The following is a 13,763-nucleotide window of genomic DNA, read 5'->3' as shown; positions in this document are numbered from 1 at the left end:
CGTTTTTAGCACGGGACAATGTAGGACTCCTGAGCACCGCACACTCCTGGGCCTCGCCAGCACGAGGTTACAGTTTGTTTCCAAAATATCGGGGCCTTCTGTGGCCAAGTCTCTTTCACACAAAGTCTCTTGCCTCAGAGGACCTGATGTGTTACAATCAACAAAAACAAAAGTTCCTTCAATAAAACTTCATGGGGCGATTACTCTTCACCTTGGGATCCCCCTCTGGCATTCTCCGATCCCTCGTACATCGTGGGCCTCCCTCCATCAGGTTCACTACTGCCTTTCATTCACAATGTCTCAATGTCTTAAACAACCATTCACTGTGGACAACCCTCAGCCTGTTTCATTCTTGTCGACACAATGTTCATGGGTGTATTACTGTTCACCCCAATTCGCAGGCATCCCTCAGCCAGTTTCACATTTGCCAAATACACAGTTAACTTTGCTTTCTCACAATGCAGGATTCACTTCCCTTTGCTCTCCTTCTTGTCAACCAACATGTAAGAGACATTTGATTGTACAAGAGGTTTGACTCGACCCTTGGATGACCCCTCGGACTCCTCACGCCAGCCTCTCCTAAGGCCTCGTGGTACTTGTAGTTTCAACAAAAGGGACCAGCCAGAGTCCTTTGAAGGAACGCTCACGTGGCCCACTCTGCAGCTGGTCCTTCGCTGGACTTTCTTTCAAGCTTTCACACACATGTTCTTTGATCAAAAGTTCATACAATGTTGCCATTTGCAAGCTTGGGCTCAACAGAGTCTGGTTTTCTATCCACTCCCTCTCCGACTCACTGGCTGTGCTGAATCCGTTGGAGTTTCTTGCCTCTGGAGTCAAGGATGGTACCACGGTAGCAAGCACGTCTCCCCACCTTGGTTATCAGTGCGGGAGGGCTCCAGGCACCGTTGACATCTGATACACCACACGCCAGCTGGACTCCCCGGTCTTATGATTTCTCTTAAGGAGGCTTTGCAGGTCAGAGTAGAAAAGGGCAAGGGCAATACCTTCCTCATCGTCCATTCAGGTCCTTCTGCCTTTCTCCTCTGTTTGAACTGCCCGTTCGGGATAGTTGCTTCCTTGTGCGTTCTGCCTTGCTCGTAGTGTGCTCTCATGCTCCGCCTTTTATCCCTGTGGGGAAGAGAAAGGGCTGTCAGGTGTGTGTAATTATTGTCAATTGCCTGACTTTGGCTGACCCTTGTATTGGACTATGTCAGGTAAACGGCTATGGTGTTAGTCCGTTGTCTTTCGTGGTTTAAGAAAGAGTTTGTGTCGGAAAAGCGGGGGAGAGCTTTTACATATCCTATGGGGTAGGGTGGGGAACAGGTGTTGATGGGAAGGGGGTACCGCGTCTCAACCTTCGGTGTCCCACTTCCACTCCCCAAGGACCCCCCATCCAAGTGATCCTCCCCCACTGGTCCACACCCAGGAACTGGACCTAATAGCAGTGGCCGTGTCCTAGCAACCTGGACGATAGATCTCCGGGGACTAGCGGGTTAGACACTTATAGGTTTCTCACAGAGGTGACTTCTTAGGTACAAAACCGCGAACCAATTGGGCCTCATCGACATCCACTATCAGTACACTGATGCCGCCCAATCATCCATGGGCCCACAAAAACCCAGAGAATCAGTAAGCATGGTCACTAGAACACCTCTTTCCAAAGATGCCATCCAGGCCAAGTTCCCACAGTTGTTCCAGGGGCTGGGCAAACTCAAAGTAAACATCGTCAAACTACATAAAGACAAAGCAGTCACGCCTGTGCCGCAACACCCATGGAGAGTAGGGTTCCACCTCCAGGAGGCAGTATCCTAGGAGCTTGCACAACTACTGCAGAACAACATCATCGAACGTACCACGGGGCCCACGCCATGGATCTCCCCACTAGTGGTGGTCCCAAAGGATGGCAGCAAGATAAGACTTTGTATTGACATGAGAGTCCGAAACACTGCCATCCAACGTGAGCATCACCCTGGCCCCAGTATTGAGGACTCGATTGTGTAGCTGAACAAGGCCATCACATTTTCGAAACTTGACCTCAACCAGGGGTACCACGAGTTGGAGCTACACCCTGACTCCAGAGTCATCACCACTTTTTCAACGCACAACGGATGCTTTCCGTACAAGAGACTACATTTCGGTATCTCCTCCACTGCAGAGATATTCCAGGAGGCCATACGTCAGGTAATTCCCCCGATCAAGTCAGCATTAAACTAAAGTGACAGCCCGAGTTGATCCCCCATTACTGCTACAGCCTACTCACATCCCAGAAAGACCATGGGACAGAGTTGCGGTGGACTTCTATGGGCCAATGGACACCAGAGAATACCTCCTAGTCTTTATTGATGAGTTCTCATGATTTCTCATTGTGAAAGGACATCGTCAACAGCTTTCCCACAAGTAGCAGCACTCATCGACGAAGTATGGGCCCCCACAACAGTCAAGGCTTTGCAACCTTCGCTGCCACTTGGGGTGCATTCATCCGAAGATAACACTGATATGGTCCCAAGCAAATGGGATGGCTAAAAAGGTTAATGTCCTCCATCAAGAGGACCCTTCAGCGAGTACACATTAAGGCCATATCCCCTCACCAAGAGCTCTGCAGCATGTTGAGAGACTATCGGAACAAGCCCCATGAAGCCACAGGGTAGTCACCACCTGAGATCATGATGGCCTATCGAGTGAACACCAGAATCATTAACGTGACACCGGATCGAGGAGACATGGACATTTTGATAATTAGAGGAGACACTGCCAGGAATCTACAAGACAAAGAAAAGACTGCAGGAGAGGAGCGAGGCCAAAGGAACTGACGGTAGGGGATAAGTCCTTGTGAGACAACAGAAACAAAGGGAAACAGACCCTGTGAGAAACCTAACGGTGTCTCCCTAGCAGGTCCCCGAGTATCTGTCATCCAGGTGGCTAGGACATGTCCATCGCTATTGGATACAGTTCCTGGGGGTAGACTAGTGAGGGAGGATCACCTGGATGGGAGTGCTTGGGGACTGGGAGTGGGACATCGACAGGAGATAGGCGGTATCATCCTTTTTCTTTCAACACCTTTTCCCCAGCCTACCACGTAGGATATTCCAAAACACTGCCCTGCACCTTTTCCACACGAACACTTTCGCACAACACGAAAGACAATGGACTAACACCAGGGCCGTTTACCTGACATGTCCCAATACCAGGGTCAGGCAAAGTCAGGCAATTGAACAGAATCACACACATCTGATGGCTCTTTCCCTTCTCCACAGGGATAAAAGGTGGAGCACAAGTGCACTGGACGAGCAAGGCAGACCGCACGATGTGAGAGCTAACACAGCGGCAGTTCGAAAGGAGGAGAAAGACAACACAGACGGGGAGGGAGACAAGGAGAGGAGCGACCTTGCCCTTTTCCAACCAAGGCCTGTGAAACCTCCTCAGAAAGTATAAGACTGCGAACAATGGCCAGCGTGTGTTGCAGCAGATGTCTACGGTACACAAGACCCTCCACCGATAATCAAGCCGGGAAAGGATGCTGGTCTCAGTGGTACCAACCTTGACTCCAAGGTTAAAGAAGGGCACGCGGTTCGTCATAGCCGGTGGGTGAGTCGAGGAGAGAATCGATAAGAAACCGAACTATGTTAAAGGAAAAGTATCCAACAGCTAATTTGATCTTTGAAAGGCTTAATGATACATGGATAAAAGAAGGAGAAAACCAGCAGCAGAGGAGTACAGCACCACATGGGTGCTCAAGCAGGAAACTCTGGGCGATTACCCGAAGGTAGAAACTACTGTAACCAGAAGCCTTGGGAAGAGGCGAAGAAAGGTCAAAGTGGTCATACAGGGGTCTTGTAAAATCCTCTGTACTGTTGAAAGTCTTTGACCGACAAAGAACTGTGAAAGCTAAGGCAAGTGAATCCCGTATGTTGAAAATGAACACATTAACTGTGGACATTTTCAGGAGTGAACACGGGTGAGGGATGCTAATGAAAAGGGACGGAGTCAGAAAGTCCTGTGACAAATTATTGGTAAAAGTCAACGAGAGTGAATCCGGCAGAGGGATGCCGACAGCCAAAAATTGGAGAGAGTACCCCAGCAGAGGGAAGCCGACAACCAGCGGTAAAGGCCGAAAACCTGTTTTAAAAGGACTTGACATTTGTGAAAGTGTTTTACATTTCCCAATTCCCCTTGTTTTACATTGTAAAACAAGGGGAAGGGAAGTGCCCCCCCCTTGTTTTCTAGGGTGTGAGCCTGGCCAATGGTGATCCAGGGGTGAAGCCATCACCCAACTAAAAAGCCATAGTGAACCCGGAAGAGGGAGGCTGACATTTGAAAGGGGTCCAAGCCAGAAAGAGGGAGATCCAGGGGGTGGAAAGCTATCACCCAAAAGCTGATTAAAAAAGGAACTGTTCAGTAAAATTATTGAAAGTGATGTTGTGGAGAGGGGGACCCAGGAGTGAATCCATCACCCAAAAACTACATGAAGCAGAACTTTGTGTTTATTTGTTAGATACATCATGCCTTGAAGAAAAGAGACTTTTATAGAATTGAGACTTAACAGAACTGTCAGCTTGTGCTGAGAAGGCTCAAGTGTGTGCCATGCCAGCTGGAATGGAACTGTCAGCTCGTTCTGGGAAGGCTGAAGCATGTGCCTTGTTCCAAAGTCCCCCCTTGTCCCATGCTAAAAACGTGGGGAAGGGAGACCTCAAGGCAATCACATCCTGACTTATTATTTGAACTCTGTTTCCCTTATTTTGACACCCTATCCCCCACTCTTTCTGCAATTAGTCGTAAGGAATTGGCAATAGGTTTTTATTAGTATAGACCCTTTTATTTTGACATGACTCCAGTAGGACTGCCTTATTTTTCATTTGATGGTCGACGCTTGCTCCCATCTTAGATTTAGGTTTAGCTTAGGCGTTTTTCCACCATGCATGTATTGTTCAATAAACACCCTTGAACTGTGATCACTTGTGTCTACCTTTACTGTTGCCACCATGAGTTCCTTACACCCCAATACAGGCCCCACCCACTTAATATCACTTGAATAAAGGGGTCAATGATAACAGCAGGAAACAAAGATCAAGAGGTGACAAGAAATGCATCCCAGTTCAAACGGCTGGTCAAGGGCGAGCGATTACCAATGAGAGAATGGAATGGAATACGAGACAGAAGGAACTGCACCCGAGGACAAGCCATGGCAGTCTCCACTGTCAGATGAAGAAAGCATGCAAGGTCAATTACAATAGCATCCAGGGTGAGTGGTAGGAGGGGACCTCCAGATCCCCCGTCTTGTTTCAATGCTCCCCGGACGGGCCCAATCATGGCAGCCTCGGGCCCAGCGCCCCGGCCCGAGACACTCATGTGAGGACACCTCCGGAAACCATCACCCCTTTCGTTAATACACATCTGTATGCACGACCATGTTCCTGTGCCCACTCCTGAATAACAGGATTGGGACTCCATCTTTGTAATGTACCGACTCCATTTGCAAAATAACAAAAGCAGTCAGGGTTTCATCCCAGGCCTCAGTCATCTCTGCCAAGCGCACAGCCAGCGCGACTCTACCCCCACCGCCTCCTCTCTGCCGTCCACATAACAGCTCGGTTCCCATGAGAAGACCGGCAGCAGGAATGCAACAAAATCTACACTGTATCGCTTGCCGCCTAACTCCCTTCAGTAATTTAGATGCAGCCCCGGAGGGGGAGAAGGTTAGAACATGGGCTATCTGTCTCTTTAAAACTGCCCTGCACCCCACAAGGCACTGGCCATAAAAACCTAATCCATGTGTGCCCCAGAGCAAAGTCAACCACGAGGGGAGACCCTTAAATCAGTGAATGTGTCCTTTCCTTCTGATTGGCATGAGCAAAGAGATGGCCCGTCCTCATGTGTAGGCCCCACACAAACCCTCTGATGTCCGAAATAAGCTAATGATTAAACAATGTAAATACGTATACGCGTGCAAGCGAAAGCTCATGTATGAACCTGCTATATCAAAAGTAGAATGCATATTGATTTATAACATTGAAGTGCGCACAATGACTAACTGTAATGTATCGACGTGTAAACAACTCTTAGATTTGTAAAAGCTCACACAATGCTACCTCACGGTTGGTTGATAACGTAGCATGTAAGTGTATAACGCGCTATTAGAAAACCTCATGTGGACTGCAGTCAAATGCTATTGTGAACAGTTATGTGTTGACAATCTCTCTCTCTCTCTCTTTCTCTTTCTCTCTGTCTCTCTCTCTCTCTCTCTCTCTCTCTCTCTCTCTCTCTCTCTCTCTTTCTCACCATCCCTTGTTATCATGATACGACATTGTCTGAATAGCATGGAATTATAAGATGTTATAAGTGAATTTCACTCAAATCTCAAACCAACCAAAAGGGTTTAAGGCAACAATCTGTCATTTCTAAGCATAAAAAGCCTCTGTTGCACGAAGTAAAACTACCAGCCCTGAAAGGGGGGGCCTGAGCCCACCCGTGACCACCTTAACCCTACAAAGAGTTACGTTGTCCAAGCACCTGGCCACCAAGCCCCTTCCAAGGAAATGTACTATCATAATGAAATATGTTTATGTGTAATCCAGTCCCAGCAACCTTTTATTCAAACCTTCCCCACGCCCATGCAACGACCTTGCAACCCTCACCCCCAACTCAATATTCGAGCCTGTTTTGCATAAGAAAGTGATATCTGTGACAAAACATATATAACAGATGTTCAGCAGTAAATAAGCTTGCCTTGTTGTTACACGTGCAGGCTGCTAGTCTTACCACCGGACGAACCGGTCAAACGTATGAATGGGTGTGAATGTGTGGCCACAAGGGCAAAAGTGTTACATAGATAAGGTGTCAATGTGTCCATCCAGCGGATGTACGACAGATGAGCCCAGCTGAACCCTTGACTCCGCTACATCATCTCGTCACGCGCCAATGGACCAATCAGCCATCACCGACCATATAACACCTATAGGTGCCTCCCCTTAGCGTCCAATCCCCATCCACCATATGCCCCCTAGGCAATCCCCTTGTCGATGACAAATCTCATGTATAAATGTAACTTTTAACATGTTTCCTGCAGTGCGCTCTCGGCGTGAGCAGAGTAGATTCTGTTTGCCCTACTTTTTAGATAAAAAGCCTTTAATCGTACTCTCACTTGGTCTTGGTCTTATTCCCTCCTGAGATGTACCTTTATTGACTCTGTTGGTCATTTCACCGGCAGGCCTGAGGGGCGTTCAATTTCAGTCTCCACTGTCAGATGAAGAAAGCTTGCAAGGTCAGTTACAATAGCATCCAGGAGAAACAGACGACAGTGGCAGTGGTCACCCCCGGTGGATGATCAAGAGGCTGATGCGGCTGGTAGAGGAATGCTGAATTTGGCCAAAGAACATTTGTGGGGGTGGAGGGTGATGTTACAGGGGAAGAGTCACAGTGCCTTTAAGTGGGAGGGAGGCACATGGGCCAGAGGAGGAGGACACACAGGGTTTCCTCAGTTGTATGTAGAATAAAGTAGAGAGAGAGCAGTCCACCTGCTTCCTGTGTCGTTATTTGCTGAGTGTGCATATCTTAGACTGCTCTACTTAAGCACTGTAACCGAAAAACAAAAGCACTTTCTATGTCTTCTACTATGTCTTCTACTATGTCTTCTACTTCTAAATGTGGCTCGCAGTGACAGAGTGACTGACTTACGGGATTTGGACAACTGCTAACTTGACGTGATGAAATAATTTCTGTTTCTAATGCCATGCATTTCTTTTATTGATATCGCTTCTGTTGTCTGAGTTTTTATTTTTATTGGTACAACATTTATTTCCACTGGAAGTCTATAGTTAAATATTGATAAACCCATATTCCAGGATAGGATCCAGTAGATGCCATGTGTAACTGGTGAGCTTAAACCTCCACCAGGGAGTCAGTATAGCAACCTCTTCACTCTTCCCTTCCAAGCCGCCAAACGCACACAATCCTGGTGCCCTCTTCACTGACCACCGTGAACAAGCTTGTTTCCACCCACATTTCTGAGTGCTTTCCAGTGCTGGAAATGGAAATTGAAGGTCTCTCCCTGACTAGTCCCCAGGGATCTGGGGACTCGGCCATCGCTATTGGATCCAGTTCTTGGGGGTGGACCAGTGAGGGAGGATCACCTGGATGGGGGATCCTCGGGGAATGGAAGTGGTACACCAACGGGTAAGACACAGTATCCCTTTCCTATAACACCTTTTCCCCATCCTACCATGTAGGATACTCCAAAACTCTACCTCCCCCTTTTCCGACACAAACACTTTTGCCTACGAAAGACAACAGACTAACACCAGAGCCGTTTACCTGAAATGTCCCAACACAAGGGTCAGGCAAAGTCAGGCAATTGACCAGAATCACGCACACCTGACAGCCCTTTCCCTTTCCCACAGGGATAAAAGGTGGAGCACAAGAGCATAAAACGAGCAAGGAAAACCGCACGATGAGACAGCTATCCCAGGGCGGCAGTTCAAGAGGTGGAGAAAGGTGGTGAGAACCAAAGGGGCGACAAGGAGGGAAGCGACGTTGCCTTTTATGAGCCAGACCCGCGAAGCCTCAGTGGAAGGAATCATAAGACCTCGAACAATAGCCAGTGTGTGTTGCAGCAGATTACAATGGTACACAAAGCCCTTCTACACTGATAATTAGGATTGGGAGAGGCAAATGTGAACCCAATAGAGGGATGCCTGCAAAACGGGCCGAAGCATGATGCCCCAATGTACTTTGTGTTGACAAGAGTGAACCCGGCAGAGGGATGTCCACAGTGGATTGTCTAAAAGGACATTAAGACTTGTGAATGCCACAGGTGAAACTGTTTTAGAATAAAAGCCGTAGTGAATCCGACAGAGGGAGGCAAACATTCAAGAAGGTTCTGAACCCCGAAGAGGGAGATCCAGGGGTGAAAAGTAATCACCCATCGTACATACGGAAAGGAACTTTTTGTTTGTTATTTTGAACACATCATGTCCTCAGAGGCAAGAGAACCAAACTGTATGCTCAAAACATGGGGAAGGAAGGCCGCCGGTTACCACATTCTGACATATCATTTGTGAACACTTCTTTTATTTTGTGAACCCTATCCCACACTCTTTTTGTATTTTGTTGTAAGGATTGGCAATAGGTTTTTCTTAGTATAGGCCCTTTTATTTGACAAAGACCCCACTAGGACTGCCTTATTATTATTTGATGGTCGTAGCTTCCTCCCATCTTAGATATAGGTTTAGATTAGGCATTTTACCAATCTACCTATACAGTTTAATAAACACCCTTTAACTGTGATCAGTTGTGTCGGTCTTTACTGTTGCCACCATGAGTTCCTTACAGAACCCTCCAGTACTTAGTGTGGGGGGCTGCAGAGGAGTGACAAGGGTGGCGGGGGGTTCAGGAACCCCTCGTAAAATGTTGTAAGCAAAGTATGAAAGGTGCAAAGCTTTTAAACCTACAAAGCTGTGCTCAAATATATTCTGTAGAATACAATCCTAACAGGCATCGTCCCAGAAATGCTGACCAGATGTTCAAGTTGTCTTATGGTTAAGTCTCTTGACCTTGGTCCCAATGACACAAATTCGAATCCCGGCTTCGTCAACAAAAGCAGATCTCAAACACTTGAAAGACACAAATGAATTTCCCAGATCCGAGATCCAGGAAGATACTTACTGCCCGGTCCTAGATCCAGGAAAATCCGACCCAATAACCAGCGCTGATGCTTTCACACAAAATCATCTCCCAACAGCGGCGTTATTTGCAGCTTTGTCATCTTCTCCCATGTGCTCCTGATCTTCCTTTATGGCATGTGGTGTTCTGGTGCCGATATGTAATAAAGAGTGTCCCACCTTCATGTTCTTGCCGGCTTGTGTTTTTTCTTAATATACACCAGGTGCAGAATGCAAGCAGATGTTAATTATGTGGTGCGTAGCAAGGTCCAGTGCAGAGCACGTGCACAGCCCCCCTGCTGGCTTCCTTCATCTTCTGCATGAATGTCTCTCCCTGTCTCCCTCTCCCAAGCTCCCATGAGATGCGTTTGGTTGCCTGAGATAAGGCTACCACATTCCTCCCATCCTGGGACTGTTCTCAAAGTCTCCATCTCCAAATTTCAACCTTTATTATCTGTACATGTATGTGAGTCTTTGTTGCTACAGCCACTGCTCAACTCGGGTGTCATGGGGGTTCCCCAACATCTCTTTGGCTCCTGACAATTTTTTTGAGTAGGCAGTATCATGACTTCTGAGTTCATGACAGTCGGCAAGCTCAGAGTGCTCTCCTACATTTTTGCTCAAATTCTACTTCCTGTCCCCAAGATCCCCAAGATCATCTAATCTAACAACATTTCTCCATCCATCCATCTGTAGTCCTCTTCATAGTACCAGGAAATCCAACTACCATGGTTTACTATGCTACACACTCAGCATTCTGTGTCCCATCATCTTGTGTGACTACTGAACTGGGCCCTGTCTTCACTACTTGCACTGGCGCACTGTTCCTGCTATAGAACCTCATTTTGATAAGATCACTCGTCCTGAATCTTGGGCTTCAAACAGCTCTTTATGGCATCATGCCAGTCTTTCTGTTTTCTCTGTGCTTTGGAAATGCTCCATTGGCCGGCGATGAATGATGGTCTGGAGGGTTGCGCAGAGCAATTTCCAGAGGTTTAAGATTAATTCTAAACCTTCCAGCCATCACCTCCTTTGTTTTTGCTTTGCCACCACGAGTGGGACCGGTATGCCCAGATGTGGGTCCCGTGCCTGCTGGACATAGAGAGCCAAGTTACTCCTCAATGATCACGCCCAATGGGGCCATAACATGTCTGGGGATGCTTGTGGTCCCGTGCAAAAGGGATGTGACCCAGCATTTCAGATTGGACTGCCCCTTTGGGGGTGGGGCCAAGCCTGATTTGCTCATGGTCTTTCCCCTTTCTGTAATGAGTTGGAAGGTGAAGAACAATGATCCGGAGGGTCGCCCAGAGTTATTGCCATAGATTTAAGATTTATTCTAAACCTTTCAGTCATCACTTCCTTGCTTTGCTTTGTCATCCCGCTTGGGACAGGTATGTCCAGATGTGGGTCCCGTTGTCCCTGCTGGGTCTAGGGACCCAAGCTACTCTTCACTGTTGACACCCAATGAGGCTGAAACATGTCTGGGGATGCTTGTGGTCTCATGCAGAGGGGATGTGAACTAGCAGTTTGGGCTGGACTGCCCCTTTGGTGGTGGGACCAGGCCCGATTTGCATATGGCTTGGCCGGTGAAGAACAATGGTCTGGAGGGTCGCCCAGAGCAATTGCCAGAGGTTTAAAATTAATTTCAAACCTTCCAGTTATCACCTCTTTGTTTTTGCTTTTGAAATGCTCCATAACATCGATCTCACATCTCAGGATGTGTCTTCACCTATATCTGGAAGGCTGGGTGGGATGAGAGTAGAATAAGCGTTCTTGGAACAGTGACTTGGAACAGTGATACCCCCATTACATGTTGGGATTGAGTTTGTGGGCAGATACTGCTTTGTGTCATGATTCGCTTCCTTCGCTCCCGTTCCCACCACTTGGGGGCATGATTTGGGGTTTATGCCCTACTGGATTTTCCTTCCAAACCTTATGCTACAGTGCTGTGATGAATTGGGAGCACTAAATCCTTATTTTCCAAGCTACTTCCCTTCCGGATTCATTTCAGGTTTTTGGCAGCCAGTATGCTGCTTTAATCAAATGACTATGCTTCCCAGAATGCCTGGCCCACAGCCCCATCTCCACCCTTAGAGGACAAGGCTGGGTGGAGGATAGGCAACACCAGTGGCTGCATGTGCAGCAAGCTGCACACCTGTGGCGTGTGCTCGTTAAGCAGGTTTAAAAGCCTCAGTTTGCTTCAGTCCAGAGCTGGTCATTGATGCAGTGTTCCTGTTTGTGACGGGTCCCTTGTTCCCTGATCTTAGCTTTGTGCCTAGTTCCAAGGTTCAATTTCTTGTTCCTTATCCTTGGATTTCAAATGTATGTGCTTAATTGATTTCTGCTTCCCAGATTCCCTTTCTGTCTTCCTCTGTTAGCAGGAAGCTTTTCTCAGTGCTTTCCCTTTTGGTGCAGCCCAGTTTGCCTGTGTTCTATATTTCTTTGACTTTGTCCTTTGCTGTTGTAAACCTCGATAATTTAGTCTTTCCTCTTTATAGATTAGCTTCCTGCCCTTTTCCTTGGATGGGTGGGGGAATTTTGCCCTTGTAATTTCGTTTTCCCTGCTCCTGTTCCTTTACTTTCTCTTGGAATCCATTCCATGTTTTCCCTTGCACCTTTGCATATATTTCCCATTGATTATTAGGTGTGGTGTGCGGTTGTAGCTAGCTCCTGTGTGCATGCCTATGTTTTCCTCATTATTCTGTAATCACTATTCCTACTTGCCCCATGTCTTGAGTCTTATGTATTTAGTTATCCTTCCATTGCTGTTACAGCCTTTCTGGGTCCATGTTTGATCAACAGGGTTCGTGGGCTTGCTGACATTCAAGTGTTATTTCTCGTCCTCGTTAGTACTGTTTTTAAGTTCTCTTATTCAATACCATCAAGAGTGTTAGATCACAGATCCTGTCGTTGCTTGCCCTCTACGTGGGCTTACGGCTGTCAGTACCTGTAATAGCAATTGTGGGTAAGGAGCTTGCCGACTTTCCTTGCAGTCATAAGGAGCTTCTAAGTGCTTACCCCACATCCCTTTTCCTATATTTGTATTGTTGTCACACTCTGTTTGCAGGAGTCTTGGTTCCTGTGTGTATGTTGTTTGACTCAAGCTATCCACTGTGTGATATTGTGCACATTTCCCTTGCCATATTCACTGCCTTGGTCCTCACCTGACACTTTGATGGCTCCAGGTAAGATGGCACGGCTGCCTGAATGCTGCCCTTGATGTACAGGGATGAGAAGTGGCTAAATCACAACCTCACCACCAGACTATTATTAAAGCGTCCGTGATCCGAGTAATAACGGTGAAACAGGCACGGCCTGACGGGTACCTCCTTCACCTCCTTTGGTAATGTGGACCGAGAACAGGCTATATCTAGACGAGTGTGAGCTGAGTTGCAACCAGCCCTACTGATAAGGGGTGTATGGGCCACTTGTACTTGCTAAAAAAAAAGGCAAATACTCCTAAAACATAAAAATCAGGAGTACAAATACTCCCAACAAAAATAGGAAACAGATACGTAGGATATTTTCCCCCGCTTTCCCTCACACTGCTTCATGGGATATGTTCGGACCGGTACTGCACGTAATACCATAGATAGAAACTACTATTATTAAAGCCTGATCAGAAGAAGTAAACACGTATCTGCTGATGTGTAAGAGTAACTAGGTGCATAATTATTACAAAAACATTCCCGTTTTCCAGTTAAAGCATATTTTTACTTGCTTACAAAATACACACATTGGGAACTGAACTTATATTTTGACTCCCTAAGAAATCATTTTACTCCCAACTTTAAAAATAGTGAGTAACATACTCCCACTTCAAAACCTTATCGGGATCACTGGTTGCAACACAAAACAGCAATAGTACAATGGTGTCCAACTAAAGGAATGTCCAATCAAAAATCATAAGGACATTAATAAAAAGAATCAATGGAACCACTAATTGAAAACACTAAAGAACCACCCCTGTAAGAGAAGGACAGAGAATGCAGACTTTGATGAAAAACAGCACTTTGGCTTTCATAAGCAGGGATGTTTGGGCAAATGATTTCGGCAGCAATGCCAATGTTCAAAGATATGTTCTCCAAAAGTAAAAGAAGGGGGTCTTAA

This window comes from Ambystoma mexicanum, chromosome 2q, assembly GCF_040938575.1.
Source record: "Ambystoma mexicanum isolate Mex_15411 chromosome 2q, UKY_AmexF1_1, whole genome shotgun sequence".
Taxonomy (NCBI): Eukaryota; Metazoa; Chordata; class Amphibia; order Caudata; family Ambystomatidae; genus Ambystoma; species Ambystoma mexicanum.
This window is presented reverse-complemented; position numbering follows the sequence as displayed.